The 14,979-nt window shown below is 43.1% G+C and overlaps 1 protein-coding gene across 2 annotated transcripts in view; it reads right to left on the bottom strand.

Moving 5' to 3' along the window:
* The window catches only part of RASSF6 (Ras association domain family member 6), a 275,225-nt gene extending 267,948 nt beyond the window's left edge, over positions 1 to 7,277 (bottom strand). Inside the window, exon 1 of one of the 2 annotated variants that reach the window (XM_073590376.1) lies at positions 7,092 to 7,277. The gene's annotated coding sequence lies outside the window, so the exon portion shown is untranslated. The remainder of the gene's footprint in view (positions 1 to 7,091) is intronic. The other variant, XM_073590367.1, reaches the window with a different exon arrangement.
* Positions 7,278 to 14,979: the final 7,702 nt, after the last annotated feature.

Below are 14,979 nucleotides of genomic sequence, written 5' to 3'. Positions count from 1 at the left end.
CTTTCCTATAAAACACAAAGCAAGCAGTGCACTCTCCATCTCCCATTTGTCTGCTCTCTCTTTGCTCCTCTTCTTTCTCTCCTAGCAATACAGTATATCTTCCAATCCTGGTCCTCCATAGTTAATACCTCTCTATTATTTATCTCTTCTAATGCTCTCCAGCCATAACCTCATCAACATAAAATCAATTAATTTGACTCCCACTCCGCCATTCCCTCTCTAGGGCACCTTGGAACACCCATTTCATCGGCAATAAGCTTCATGTCATTCACAATCTCTTTACTTCTCACAAGCTATTTTTCCTGTGCCTCACCGAAACATGGTTGACACCCACAGACACTGCCTCTCTTGCTGTGTTATGGTGGTCTTCACTCCACCCACACTCCTTGCCTTGGCAATACACAAGGTGGAGGAGTTGGTCTTCTCCATTCTAATAACTGGAACTGCAAACCAATTCCACCTCTATATTCCCTTTTTGGATAACAACTCATACAGGCAGAAGATGAGTACGCCCTCAGAGAAAATTATTTGATAATGCCCACTTGGCCTTAACTAAAGTATTCATTGCATGCCAAATACTTTGACTGCTTTTATCTCCGAAGAGGCAAAAAAAACCCCTGCTTTTCTTCTCTACAGCCACTAGTACTTTGTGGGTCCAGTTCAACATGAAAAGTGTGGCTAAGCGTCCTCTTTAATAAATTGGGGCCTATGTGTTTTCTGTCTAAAGAGAGGAGATTGGAGGCATATTCCCCCTGAAAACAAAAGGATTATCCATTGTTGCCCTGACAACATCTCATCAATTGCATATGGGATACAAAACCCCTTCACAACATTTTAAATACCTATACATCATGGTCAGCTAGCCAATTCTGACCTATAACGTATGAGTATGCCATGGTGATAGTCTGCGGCACAGGAGCTGTGACCGTGTGATCACTGCCGAGACTTCAAATTACGAGATAGCCGAGCATCGGCTCTCACAGCCAGGAGCGGTGCCAGCACTGGCTGCTTAACCCCCTAAATATTGCTATCAATATCTATCACACCAATTAGGAGGCTGGGAGAGGGAGTGGGCTCCCTTTCCTGTCCGATCGGTGACCCCCGCGTTGTCATGGCAACTCGAGGTCGTCCTCCGGGACTGCCAGCTATGGCAAGCCTATTAGACTTTATACTGACAGGTATAAAGCACTGAATCCAGTTGGATGAACACGTAGGAGGAGTGCGCTGCTGGAGTGAATCAATTTTTCAGAAACGATGATGAGGAAAAGGCTTTTTATTCACGACCCGTTTCCACGCAACACCTGCATCTTTTTCAAGTAAAAAAAATACATTATACCAGCGATCAGAGTGATAAAAGTTAAAAACTAAGTAAAAAAGTTTTAAAAAAATGGAAAGATACTTTTAAAGAAATCACAAATAGTAAAAAAATGAAAAAAAACCCATAGATATGTATTTTTATGTAAAAACAAAAATAAGCAAAAAACGTACACATATTTGGTATTGCCACATCCAGAACGACCAGAATTATAAAACTGTGCCACTAGTTAGCTCCTTCAGTGAACACTGCAAAAAAATTAAAAACAATGCTTTTTCATCATACCACAGAACAAAAAGTAGAATGTAAAAAAAAGATTAAAAAAATTAATGTAACTAGAAATGGTATCGCTAAAGACGCCACCTTTTCCCACAATAAAACAAGCCATCATACAGCTCCATCAGTGGGAAAATAAAAAAGCTATAGCCGTCTGCAATGCAAAAATAATTCATTTTTCTACAAAATAGTTTTGATTAGGTAAAAGCTCCAAAACATGTAGGAAATTATATAAATGTGGGATCACTGTAATCGCACTGACCAGAAAAATAAAGCTGTCTATCAATTTCACCATATGCAGAATGGCATAAGTAAAGATCAATTCCTGAATGGCTGCTTTTTTGCTGCTTTCCTGCCAAAAACAAGACCTCACATGATGGCAGAAATATAAAAACATTGCAGCTCTCAAAATATGGCGATGCAAAAACATGTTTTGTTTTTGATTTATTTAAAAACGTCTTTGAGGCCTCCTTCACATGTCAGTGTTTCCAGTACATGTGAAAGTTTTCACATGCACACCCATTATAATCTATGGTGCGATAGATAGATGTGGAGCCAATGTCAATCAGTGCCGTGGGCACGGGTACAGCCATCGCTCTGCCCTGGCGCCGCATCCGTGACTGAAACGAGAATACTACAGGGGAGAATAAAGTTCATTTTCTACCCACAAAGTTTGGCTAAGCGGGGGCGCCGGGCAGTCACCAAACGTGACTACAGATATTTATTTAGGCTCGAAAAACCCCTCTAAGGCATCATTCGCAATTGGGCAAATTTTCACGATTCTACAAGATTGGTTAAATGTATTGATCTCTATAGGTCTAATCAATACCAAGAACAAGCATCTACGATGTCTTGATGGCATGGAGCACTGGCAGGCCATTAATTGTCTTTGGGGCTCCTGCCACATCTCTATTCCAAGAAGGTATTTCAAAGCCCCATTCCTGGGATCAGTGGGAGTCTCAGTGGTCAGACCCCCCAGTGATCTGCAAGTTATCCTGTGTTTGACATAGTCTTACTCAGGATTACTTTTCAGAGCCCCAGTTCTTGGGATAGGGGATAGCTTCCAAACCTGGTACATCCCCTTTAAACATGTAAATGGAAAACTGCTATTATTTAGCCTTTATGGCACGTATAAAAGTGACATGACATTGTAAGACCAGATTAAGCTCTGTCTAGCACGAATCGGCCACAGCCTTTTGGTGCTGCCTATAGGTCCCCCCTTCATTTACCGCACAGAATAAAGCATCTTTCTGGATATGTCTTTGGTAAGTGTCATTTACTTCTATCAGAATCATTCTAGAAAGTGTTTCAGTAGATACTTGGAAATAAGAAGGCTCAAGTTACACTGTCCTATGTTTATAGTGGAGATAAGACAGATGTACTGGATCCTTTTTCAAACAGATATCTCTGGTGTCCATTGATTTTTAATGAGTTCAGTCAGGGTTCTATCAAAGTTCCACTATTTTTGATGGCAAGTATAGCAAATGTAAATCGCACTATTGGTGTCCACTGTTGTTGTCTTCAAGAATACCAGAAAGACCACATACTAAACCATGATGAAAACCTCTTAAATCAATGTCAATACATTTGATTATTGGCATGCATATACAGTGGATATAAAAAAAAAAGTCTACACACCCCTGGTAAAATGACTGTTTTAGTCATTTAAAAAAATCATACCAAGATGAATCATTTCAGAACTTTTTCCACCTTTACTGTCACCCATCATATCTACACATCCATTGAGAACCAATTTGAATTACTGTATGTTTGAGTGGGAAAATAAATAAAACGAAACTAAATAATATGGTTGCACACATGTGAACACCCTCTAAAAATTGAGCATGTGACTGTATTGAGAATTAGCCTATCATATTTAAACTCTTGATAAATAATAGTCAGTACACAGCTGCCATGATCTAAAGTGATTCTGATTAACCTCATAAATAGTTTAGCTGTTCTAGTAGAATTTTCCTAACATTTTCTTAGTTGCATTTTACCTAGGAATGAGTGAGTATACTCATTAGGATTCGGTACTCGGCAAGTAATGCTGTACTCGAATCCTAGCGAGTAAATTTCACTACTCGCTTCGCAATATTCGGATCTCCCACCCGGCATGTGTTAGCCAATCACAGTAAAGCCGCCGCCTTCTTTGTTGTGGCGTTACTGTGATTGGCTGGCCACGGAGCATCATAGTCATAACCTATGAGTCATAGGCTATGACTATGTGTGTGCGGAGAATGTGTGCAGGGGCCTGTGAGGCTGTGTGTGCGTGCGGAGAATGTGTGTGTGTCTGTCTGCGGGGCTGTGTGTGTGTGTGCCGTGTCTGTGCGAAGCTGTGTCAGCCTGTGCCGGGCTCTGCGGGGCTTTGTGGGCTGTGCGGGGCTGTGCCAGCCTCTGCGGGCTATGCTGGCCTCTGCCGGGCCTGTACGGGGCTGTGCCAGCCTCTGCTGGGCCTGTGCGGGGCTCTGCCGTTGCTGTGCAGGGCTGTGCCGGCCTCTGCCAGGGCTCTGTGGGGCCTGTGCCGGCCTCTGCCGGGGCTGTGAGGGGCCTGTGCCGGCCTCTGCCAGGGCTGTGCGGGGCCTGTGAGGGGCTATGCCGGCCTCTGACGGGGCTGTGCAGGGCTCTGTCGGGCTTGGGCTCTGCTGGCTGGGCGGGCATCATCCGATGGGAATACTTGTCCCATCCGGCTATGCCTGTTACAGTAACAGCATTAGCGGATGATGGGAAAGTAGTATTCCCATCATCCGGCTAATGTGGTGAATGTAAAAAAAAAGACATACAGAACATACAACATATAACATACAGTACATACACATAACATGCAACACATAACATAGAGTACATACTCACCCGCACACACCTAATTCCCTGAAGCCCTCGTTCACCTGCAAATAAACTAAAATAATAAACCAACAATATACTCACCTTTCCGCCGTAATCCAATTAATACGATTGTCCCACGATGATCTCCTGTGGAGAGCTGTCACATCAGCTGATGAGACCGCTCTCCAGTGGCTCCAACGACACACTGACCGGAGATAACCCTCCCGCAGTGTACCATTGGAGTTCACTTTACGGCAGCACTGCTGCGTGAGAAAATTCTCATGCTGTAGTGCTGCCTAAGCCACAGGTGAACTCCTGTGACCTCACGGCGGAGTGATACAGCGCAGAGAGTTATCTGCCCGCACAGCCAGCAGAGCCTGAGCCCGGCACAGCCCCACACAGCCATGGCACAACCCCGGCAGAGGCCGGCACAGCCCCGCACAGCACCGGCAGATCCCCTGCACAGCCTGGCACAGCTCCACACAGCACCGGCAGAGCCCGGCACAGCCCCACACAGCACCGGCAGAGCCCCACACTCACACAGACCCTCGCACACATTCTCTGCACACAGTCTCCGCCCACACACATTCTCCGCCCACACACATTCTCCGCCCCTTACTTGCATTTCCCATAGACTTACATTGGACTCGCTACTCGTTACGAATACCCGAGTATTAGGAGCTAGTCGTAATGAGTACAGTGAGTCCGAGTATTTCACTACTCACTCATCCCTAATTTTACCGAAAAAGCCATGGTAAACACCTTACAACACAACAAAGGGAAAGTTGTTGAAAGTTGTGAGTCAGGAGAAGGATACAAAATAATTCCAAAGCATTAGATATACAATGGAACACTGAAGATGATCATCAAGAAGTTGATTACATTTGACACTACAGTGACATTACCTAGAACTGGAAATCCCTCAAAAATTGATAAAAAGACAAAAAAACTGGTCCGGGAGGCTGCCAAGAGGCCTTCAGCAACATGAAAGGAGCTGCAGGAATTTCTGCCTGCACGTGGCATTAATCTCTAATATTCTTTATATCTCTGGCCTGAAGGGTAGGGAAGAAAGATGGAAGTATTTTCTTACAAAGAAAAACATCTAAGCCTGGCTTTGTATCGATAAAACCCACATCAAGCCTGCTAAAAGTGGAAAACATGTTATGGTCTGATGAGACCATAACAGAACATGTTGACCATAATTCAAAAATATGCGTTTGACCAAAAACAACATTGCGCATCACCTAAAAATACAATCCCCAGACTGAAGCATGGTGGAGGCAGAATTATGCTTTGGGGCTGATTTTCAGCAGCTGGAAGTTGAGCTTTAGTCAAGGAGCAGGGAATGATGAACAAGAAACCAAATATCAGTCAATTTTTGCATCAAGACCTTCAGATCTCTTTTAAAAAGCTGAAGATCAAGAGGAATTTCACTATTCAGCACGACAACCTTAAACATACCTCCAAATCAACAAAAGAAAAGCTTTGCCATAAGACTATCACAGATTTGGAATGGGCCAACCAAAGCTCAGACCTGAATCAAATAAAAAAATCTGTTTACCTGAATAGGGCTCTAGACAAGAGATGCCATCGCAATCTGACAGATTTGGAGCGCCACGGCACGGAAGAGTAAGCAAAGATTGACAATTCTAAGCGTGCTATGTTGATAGACTCCTACCCAAAAAGACTGAATGATGTCATACATTCAACGGCTATGTAAACAATGTATTACTTTATGGTGTGCATATTTACTTTAAACCCCATTATTTTAGTTTTTACTTATTTTTTCCACCCAAAAATATTTTCTTGTTTTTCAGTTGATTTATACAGCTTAAGGCCGGGGTCACACTTGCGAGTGCAATTCGAGAAACTTGGGCATCAATACACGGCACTGCCGCCGGGGTTTCGGACCGGAGCGTTCAGCTGCATAGAAGAACATCCAGCTGCACCCTCCGGTCCAAGTGCTGGCGGCAGTGCCGGGTATTGATGCGCGAGTTTCTCACATTGCACTCACAAGTGTGACCCCGGCCTAAAGGTGAAAAAAGTTCTGAAATGATTCTACTTAGTATGATTTTTTTTTACATAGCAAAAACCTAGCAACAGGGGTTTGTAGACTTTTTTTGTACATCTACTGAAGAACCATAATATAAAATAGTATTTTAATGCAAATTACTTCATTGTGCCAACGTTCTCTACAACATAAAAACTAAATATCATATAGGACTTAAGCTCATGATTGTAATGAATATTTTCTATTGCAACCGAAGCTACAGTTGGCAAACACTGGATCCTGTGAAAGTGTGGAGCGCAGTCAGTAAGTCAGCACACTTTACGCATGGCTTCACGGCAAAAGACACAGTACAGACTTTCATCTCTACTCTGTAAAGGCTTGCTTAGTTAAACATTCAAAAGGACTGAGGCTCAATTCTTCGATAAGTACATAAAGAAAAAAAAACGCATTGATTCTCAGATCCTGGTTTTGTTTATGGCACGTATGACCACAATGTCAGTATATTAGGATCAGCAAATCACCATATACAACCTTTAGTAAACTAAATTATCTATTTAGACTTAATCTAGATATACTATTTCATGCTTAAGACAATCCTGAGACCTCCAGCTGCCTGGTCAAGGTGAAGGAGCGAACCGCGAAAGATCAGCAGATCCTACTTACCTTGATTGAAGAACATGGCCATACATTTCACTTTCAGATCTGCTATTTCTCCAAGAAAACATGACAGTCTTGGAATGACCTGACGGCTCACCTGAGTAGTCTATAAGAGACAAAGGAGAGTTAATTATTACTCCTCCAGCCGTACAGGTATAAGAAATCATAGCCACTCCTTTTAGCCTCAGTGCATTTCGGGAGTGTTTACCAGACCTGACAGCTGACAGGAACACTCCTCTGTGCACATTCATCCGTACCTGAGTAAGGGGCGTGATCCTGCTCTTGTAAGGAAAGATTTAATGCTGCAGGGCATGAAGACTTGTCTTGAAGACTGAATTAAATTTTTATCTTTAGTTATAGTGGAATTGAATTGATATAACGCATTATTGTCTCCTTGCAGTGAAACGCATGTTCTTCTTTATTAAAGTAATAATTTTAAAAAATTGGAAAATATTACTCGAGGCTGGGAATTACTTGTCGTAATGTTAGAAAATGAAAGAGAAACAACAGCGGGGATTTTCAATGCCAGCATGTGGCAGAAACCAACAGTACAGATGTGATATTCCCCAATAATCACTCCCCTGATAATAAACATGGGATAATAAATGCTGTCACAGAAAGATCATTCACTACTAAATCCCAGTATTACTTTACATCATTTTATCATGTGGAGTGCCCACCAGGGCCGTGGGGGTACTCGGTACCTGGCCAGCTCTTAAGGGGATGTGTCACGGCAGCAGTGACCCGGTCCGTGGCCCTGGGCGTCCAATAAAAATGATGGAAAAGTGTAATAATAGTTTATAAGGGATAATTCGTGACACCACCTGTGGTATTCAGCAAATAAGGTTCAGATTCAGTCCGCTGGGGCCATTGTTGATGCAGCAGAGTTGGTTCAGCTCTCCACAGGCGAATGAGTGTGGGGTCGGCTGCAGCACTTAAAAATACTGCCGCCTCCGGCTTCCTAGCTGAGTCCTTAGTTTCTCCACGAGGTCCCCTAACTGCGACATGGTCCCTCCACCAACCATGCCAGTGGATGCGGGCCCAACGGATGGATTACTCACTATCCATGCCCCTAAGACCTCTTCTTCCTCACATCCTGGAGCTTTCCTTCCTTTCTTCTCTATCTTCATTCCATTTCTCTCACTCTCTTTAGTCTGGAGACAAGCTGCACTCAGCTTCAATCTCCACAAGCGACTCCTTCTCTCTTCCTCCTGACTGACTGACTCTTTCCAGAATAATCTCTTTCCCTCAGCACTAACACCTGTCACTGTCACCTCCTTAAGCTCCGCCCCTTCTCTAGTAAACCTGCTTCAATGTAGTCCATGAGCTTTTTTTTATAACTCTACAGCAACCAGTGATTGGCAGCTTTATGCCTATGCACAGTATACACAAAATGCTGTCAATCAGTGGTGTGGTTGGGTTATACAGACCTCAGAATTTGGAGAACTAGTAGATCTGCAGCAGATGAAAGTGTTTTAACAAAACTGCTGCAAGCAGAACAGACCATCCATCCATATGGGTCCTAAGGGAAAGATGTAAGATTCTAGTGGTCAAAAAAGCTCAAAAATTGGATCACTGTGAAGTAGAAAAACCCACCACGGAGGAAGGCACAGTAACTCACACTGACCAAGCAAGGTTCAACTGCGACATACTGTACATTTAGTCAGAATGAGGCAACTAGTGTAGAAATTACTATTTTTAATTCTTGTGTATACAAAAGACTAGGGAACCCATAGCAAATGATAACACAATAAAATAGTCCTAAAAGTGTAACATGACATGAGGGGGTAGTTAGGGGAGCTACTTGTGCCACTATGGCTGTTACTTCTTTGCTTGCCAACGCGTTGGAACTACCGCGCGGGGCACTTCCCCTTAGTCCTGCTTTCTTTCTCAGCTCTGTCATTTGACTATCAGATAACTCCGTACTGTCCAGCCAGGCTTCCTGCCCTAGGCATTGTCTCTGTAAAATCGCTCACCGCTTCCAACTCTTTTCCTTGTCTCAGCTCAACTCAACAGAAATTAGTTCAACATGGAGAAGGAGATTACCCATATGGTGTGCTGCAATGTGTGTGTTATACAGTATGTTTATATACCTGCCAGAGGAAAAGACAAACTACGTGCAAGAAATGCAAGCTTGTGACTCTGTTAGAGGAAAAGGTGCAAAGTCTTCAGGAGAGAATGGCTACATTGAAGCTCACCAAATAAGATGAGAATTTTCTTGACAGAGCAGAAGAATCTCTTCAGAATATTGCAAGAGAATAACTTTCCAGTGTTCATGCAGAAGCTAATGACGAAGTAGAAATAACTATTCAAAATATTCGAAGAGAAGCACCTTTCAATGTACCTGCAGAAAGAAGAGGAGGAATGGAAGTATGTGACCCAAAGAAGCAGGAGGATGACTCCCATGCCAGACAAGTAAGATGTACATCAAAAAAGTGCTTTGCCAGAAAGAAAACCCCAGTAAGAAATCAGAAGCCTCTTGAAGGGAGAAAAAGAAGTGCTGTTGTAAAGAAGAAAAGGAGAGATGTGGTCATGGTGGATTCCCAACTGACAGGAACATAACCTGCTATCTACCGATCAGACATTACCTCACAAGAAGTGTGCTGTCTTCCAGGTGCCCAAATCAAACATGTGTCTGATAGCATATCAAGACTCCTCAGTGCTACAGACGACTACCCATGTCTATTAACACAGGTAGGAACAAATGACACAGCAAAAAAGGACCTGGAAACTATATGCAGAGACCTTGAAGACCTAGACTGGAAAGTAAAGGAACTCAGAGAGCAGGTTGTCCTCTCAGCCATCTTCCCAGTGAATGGACATGTACCAAGGAGATGGAATAGGATTTTACACGTGAACAACTGGCTACGTTGATTGTGCTGTGGGCAACGTTTTGGGTTTCTTTACCATGGAGTGAATTACCTGTATGATGGACCACTTGCTAGAGGTGAGTTGAATCTTCCGAAAACAGGAACATACATATTTAGTAGACACCTTGCTACACTCATCAGGAGAAGAGTTCAAAAACCAATCGCCAAACATACAATCGGCACGAATATGGCACATTCGGATTTGTGATCGGAAGCACAAGCAAATTTTAATAAAATCAGGAAAAATTGGTAACAATCGGAAAAAAGTGGGGGAAATTATTTGCGCTGCCACTAAAGAATTTTGAGCACTTTGACTAGGATAGTGGTGGTGTATGATGAGAGTGGGGCACGTGTTTGATGACGGGAAGGGGTGAGGAGAGCCCAGAGGAGCGGCATGCTTTTTTTGTATGTTCTAAGTTTATGCGTGCACATTGTGGCTAGCCAATCAGGACGCAGGAAACATCCACAATGTCCCGACCCAATGGCTTGTGTCATTGGCTGCTGAAATCACATGTCCCTCTCTATATAAAGAGCAGCTTTTTTAGCGCCATTTTCTCAATATAACAGTTGTAAGGTAGCGCTGTTATTCAAATAGGGGACACTCGCTTAGCAGCCACAAAACCAGATCCGACAAGGGTTTTCCATAAACAATCATAGTCCATGCGGTTTATTTAGCATCATAAACCAAGGCAAGCAACATAAACTTTATTACATCAGCATAGCATCCATGACAGAGTTCAGCTCTGTAACTCCTGTGGTCACACAGGTTATGCATAAACAGGTTCTTCAGCCTCAGTTATCTCACCCACATCAGGGTTTCCTCATGGTTCCTTTATCATGCTGCAGACGTCCATTACCTCCAGGGAATCATCAGGCATGTGCAGCCATTCAACACAGCCACTTCACATGCTGTTAGCCAGGATACACATCTCCCAGCGGGACCTTCCAAAATGGACCAACCAGGTCCAAGTATTCACCCCATGTGACCTACCCTGGCCACCTTATATGGTCCGTAGCCACACCCACTGGGTCATATGGCTATGACCTTATCACAGGTCCTTGAACCACTCATACACACTTTATATTAGCGTTCTTAAACACACCCCCTGGGTGGGTTTGTAGGTCACTAGTTCCTGACACATTGAAACAGTACCTCAGCAGTATCACTGCTGATCAACACACATATGTCTCCATCTCAAGGCCACCCACCTTGAGATACATAATGGTCATTCAGCTTGAGACACATTACAATCATTCGGGACACTGGAAATGCTTATACTCTCGTCCTGGGACATCCACACAATGCCCCCTAGCGGACACAGTGGTCACTACACCACACAGTGCAGACAGGCTGCAGGTGAAGCTGAGCCTGGGTGCGGCTAGATTTTAGCTAGTTTGCTAGATGGTTGTTTCTAAGTTAGATAGTTTAGGCCTGTTTCACACTTCTGTTTGTCTCCATCAGTCAAGATCCTCAGTTTTGCAAAAAAAAGCGGATCCGCCATTTTTCTTGGCGGATCCATTTTTTCCCCATAGACTTGCATTACCGGCGGATCTTGACGGATGGGCATCCATTGGATCCGTTTTTTGGCGGATCCGCCAAGATTTTGGTGTCCGCTGACAAGACTGGACGAACAATGCAACGTTTTTCTGGCTGGCCGGATCCGTACTTTACACTGCGCATGCCCAGCAGAATCACCTTTGCAGTAAATTTAACCCTAAATCCCGGTCTGGCGGCTGAGAAAAAATTCTCTCTCTCTCTCCTCCCCAGAGAGCGGTTCCTTTAAATTTCTTCCTTCGCCGGATCCATCAAAAAAAGGTCCGGTGGCACACGTTGATGTCCGTACACAGGCGGATCCGTTTTCCGCCATTTTGGCGGATTTCAACTGACAGAAAAAACTGATGTGTGAAACAGGCCTAAGATAGCTAGAGTCCTGTGTGGCTGTAAAATCGACCTTCCAGCATATATTTTTTTGTGCCATTACTGAGGTCCAAAGTCAAAGACAGCAAGACACATTTCATAGAAGTGTGTTGTGCACTGCTTCTATTGTGCTATATGCATGAGTAGACCTTTCTAAATCTTATTTTTTCAGTTGCTATATGTGATACACCAAGGCATATGTCACCTTGTTATTTACTGTAGTGTTGGTGACATTGTTCTATGATTTGATCTGTTGGCCAGGAAAAATATTTTGTTTTGGCAGCTGCTACCGTGATTGAGCATGCCATATCTCACCTTGCCATTTAGTGGCAGTGAAATTCAACTGTCTGCATAGCTCATGCAGATTTTAAAAAAAGCAACATTTTTTTCTGTTGCTAAATGTGATACAGCCCACCATATCTCACATTGTGGCGGTGAAATTGTTCTGTGTGTAGAGCTGTTGCACATTAAAAAAATATTTTTTTGGATGTTGCTAAAGTGATTCAGCACGCCATATCCCCCCTTGTCATTTAGTGGCGGTGAAATTCTGATGTCTGCATAGCTCATGCAGATTTTAAAAAAAACACATTTTTTTTTGTTACAAACAGGAGTCAGCACGCCATATCCCATCTTGTCATTTAGTGGTGCTGAAATTCAGCTGTCTGCATAGCTCATACATATTAAAAAATAAATACATTTTTATGTTGCTAAACATAATACTTTCTGCCATAGCCTACCTTGTAGTTTTGTTGTGGTGAATTTCCTCTGTGTAGAACTTTTGCACAGTAAAAATTTATTTTTTTTGGCTGTTGCTAATGTGATTTAGAAAGTATTGGCCGGAGCCTCCCCTCCCCTCAGGAAAGGCGTTAGGCGGAGGCCAGCATGATGGGGGTTTGGAGGGTGAAGGTGGGGGGAGTGGGTTGGTGGAGGGGGTGTTGCCGATACATACATGGGCGAGCAAGGGGCCTCCCTCCTCACAGTTCCCGCTCTTCTCCACCAAGCAGTTTGTCCCGCTCTCCCTCCCCCTTTTTTCTAGGTTGGTGTATGGCAAAGTCGGGGTTACTCGGGTCATGGCGGTTCGAAAGGGGGGGGAGTCCTTGGAGTCGTTTTGAAATTGGTTTTGGAGACTCATGGTATTGGGTCTCCTACGTTCATAGGTATGGTGGTGGTGATTTGGTGAAAAGTGGATGGGGAGTTTCCGTAAAGTGGGCGGATCCCCTAGTTGATTAGTGGACAATATACCTCGGTGTGGTGGTGCTCCCGAGCCTGTGGGGTAATGGCTGGGAGTAATATGTTGGTTTTGTCCACAACATTTTTGGGTTTAATTCACCTAGATCTTTGTCGCTTCAAGGACTCCTCCTCAGTGTTCAAGTATTGTATTTATGGTGTTCATATTACATTATTTATTGTTGTTTGTTAATTTAATAAAAGGCTGCTGTGGCCATACAAATTCCAAAAGAAACTTTTGGTCTCTGGTGTTATTAAGTGGCGTATGGGGTTAAGACATGGGGGGTGGTTTGGGTCTTCGGGATGGTCTTGTCTCCCACAAACGAGAACAACTTGACAATCCCAACGTCATGCCATATCCCACTTTGTCATTTAGTGGCGGTGAAATGGAGCTGTCTGCATAGCTCATGCAGATTAAAAAAAAACTTTTTTCTGTTACAAATGTGATTCATCAGACCACCAGACTCCACCATGTAATTTTTTTTGCCAGTGAAATAAAGCTGTCTACATAGCTTATGTAGATTAAAGAAAAACAATTTTTTTCTGTTGCAAACGTGATTCAGCATGCCATATCCCACCTTGTCATTTTGTATCAGTGAAATTAAGTGGTCTGCAGAGCTCATGCGCCTTAAAAATAAATAAATGTTTATATTGCTAAATGTGATAGAGCCTGCCATATCCCAAGTTGTAATTTGTGGCGGTGAAATTGTTCTTTGTATAGAGCTGTTGCACAGTAAAAAAATATTTTTTTGGCAGTTGCTAATGTGATTCAGTATGCCATATCCCACCTTGTCATTTAATGGCAGTGAAATTGAACTGTCTGCATAGCTCATGCAGATTAAAAATATTTTTTTTTCTGTTACAAACATGATTCAGCAAGCCATATCCCACCTTGTCATTTAGTGGCAGTGAAATTCAGCTGTCTGCATAGCTCATGCAGATAAAAATAATACAAATTTGTTCTGTTACAAACGTGAAACAGCAGGCTAGATCTGAGTTTGAAATTGTGTTGGGCATATATCTGATTGTATACAGGCCTCATACACAGTTAAAAAAAACTCTCTTCTGTAACAATGTTATACAGCAGACTAGAAGTCAGTTTGACATTTTTGGGTGCTGATATTGTTCTCATTACAGGGGCATACATGATAAAATCAAAATTGTTTTTCTTAATATCATGCTACCAAAAGCAGGCTCCATTTCAACTTTTCATTCTTTGGTGCACATATTAGTCTACTTACAGGCGTACACATGATAAAATAAAAATTTGTTTTGTTGCTACCTTGCTCCAAAAATTTAGATATCTCAGATGTGGCCAAGTTTTTGGAGCATGGTAGCAACAGAACAAATTTTTATTAGATTTGTTAGGCCAGGTTCATACTGCGTTAATGTAGTCCGTTCAACACATAGTGTTGACGGACTGCATTAACGCTACTCTCATAACACGATCACGTTATGAGCTCCCGCTAGCGCAGATGCTTCATCTGCACTAGCAGTGATGGACCCTCGGACGCTGCAGACCATGTCCGAGGGTCCGTCACAGCATGACGGCACATTGCTAACACATGCCGATTTTGACATGCGTTAGCAATGCGCCGCGTTATGGCAGTCTATGGCAGCTTTAACGGCTGCGTTACATTGCGTTATGCCGTGGTGTAACGCAGCAAGTCTAACGGACTGCCATAACGCAATCTGAACCCAGCCTTACTGTAGACGAGTCTTGGATACAGCAGAATCTGAGCACAAAAGTATCCAAGGCTCGTCCACAGTAATAAATCTAATTTTTTCTGCTGCTACCATACTCCAAAAATTTATCTTATTCTGCAGCGCTTTACATACATTATCATCACTGTCACCAATGGGGCTCACAATCTAAATT

This window comes from Dendrobates tinctorius, unplaced genomic scaffold (assembly GCF_039654945.1).
Source record: "Dendrobates tinctorius isolate UK_male_01 unplaced genomic scaffold, ASM3965494v1 ptg000011l, whole genome shotgun sequence".
Lineage (NCBI taxonomy): Eukaryota > Metazoa > Chordata > Amphibia > Anura > Dendrobatidae > Dendrobates > Dendrobates tinctorius.
The sequence above is the reverse complement of the archived record's forward strand: the minus strand, read 5'-3'. Positions and strand labels throughout refer to the sequence as shown.